This window comes from Pinus tabuliformis, chromosome 9 (assembly GCF_031772625.1).
Source record: "Pinus tabuliformis cultivar Carrire ecotype Pingquan chromosome 9, CPIR1, whole genome shotgun sequence".
Taxonomy (NCBI): domain Eukaryota; kingdom Viridiplantae; phylum Streptophyta; class Pinopsida; order Pinales; family Pinaceae; genus Pinus; species Pinus tabuliformis.
The window spans coordinates 1,043,872,133-1,043,873,761 of record NC_142307.1 but is presented as its reverse complement, the minus strand read 5'-3'; positions in this window follow the sequence as shown (position 1 = coordinate 1,043,873,761).

Genomic DNA, 1,629 nt, shown 5'->3' with positions numbered 1-1,629 from the left:
GAGAGAGTACCAAACCAATCGCAAAACTGCAGAATACTTTTTACAGTACGGCAGTCAATCTTCCCAAATGCTGTGTTCGGTGCATTGCGATCAGTAGGGCAGCCGACACAGCTTCCTATGGATAAAGGTTTTAAGCCTATAGGGGTATCCCAATATATACTCGATGGTACGTGAGAGCACAAGTCCGTATTGGCACTTATCGTCTCAAAGTGGAGGAATCACCCAACCATCAATGAGGACAACAGTTACCAGGCTTTACGACGCCGGAATACGTCTCTAGCCTAGACCTCTAAATGTTGTGCGTTAAGTTACAAAGCGTTGTTAGGTTCATTGAATTTATTTTAAGTTTTCCTTTTGGGTTCACCATGAGATGTAGATGTAATTCCTAAAATGCAATCTAAAGATGATAAACAAACTTTTATCTCTTTTAAGCAATGAAAATCCTAGCTACTAGGGAACAGAAAGACACAATCTTTTCGCAAAGAGCAAAGAGCACACTGTAAATTCACTTTTCCTAAATCAAGCCAAACAGACTATTAATATGAAAATGCACATGCATGTATTTTTTTTTCAGTTTCTTAATATTGATGCCTAAAAAGAAAGTTGATGTACAAATCTGAATTTGTTTTCAAGTGACAAACACAAACAAGCTTCTTTTCGAAATCAAAAGGTAGAGATGATTACGACACTTTATGATTTTGAAGTAAATACTCGTTTCGACACTAGAAAGTCACAAATTCAAACCAAAGGCAAAAGTAAAAGCATAATCGACCATCAACAGCAAATAAACTTTCTCCTATGATCGAAATCGACACTTTCGACAGATCTAAATCAAAGGACGACAGTACGACTATTATACTTTTGCAATGGAAAACTGTAAACAACTCAACAAACACATAAAAACATCTGCAGTTCTTTTGTACAAATGAGGCGAAATATCAGTAAGGAAAAGGACTCTGAAACAGTCATATACTGATCACAGGCTGCCAAAATCAGAGACAAAACTGGAAGAATGAAGCAAAGAACCTCAGCTGCACAGGGCTAGGCTGATCAGCGCACCTGTTACACAGAGAAACTGCATTGCAGCGCAGGTAGCCCTCTCGGGAAGTGCGTTGAAATGCAGAACCTCTTCACAGTGCCAGCGCTGGGGCAGAAACGAGAATTCTATCCGGGTTCTGGGTCACAGTTTGCAGTTTTATCTTTGGTTTTTGGCCGGGTAAAGACAATCAGTAATGAACAATCAGAGATAGATCTAAGGGGGGTTCTAAGAGCTATCACAAGGGAAGTCAGTTAGTCTATGAATCAGTTGTTCAAATCATAAACAAATCCAGCGAATGGATTGAAGCAGTAGATGTCTACTTTGCATTTGTTAATGGAAAATGCAGTTTGATTGCTACTTATAAGTTTATGAAATAAATAACAAGAGAAACACAAACAAACTAATTAGACACGATCCCCAGTGGAGTCACTATTTTGTTATTGGGAAAAGTGTCTATTTAGAACTGCTCTATCCCACTAAGGTGTGACAGATACCTTAGAAACAAATAGAGAAAACTACTTTTGTATCTTCTTTATGAACTATAAACAAAGAGGAATAGGATGAACCAACCTGTGTCTTGCGCTAGTCCT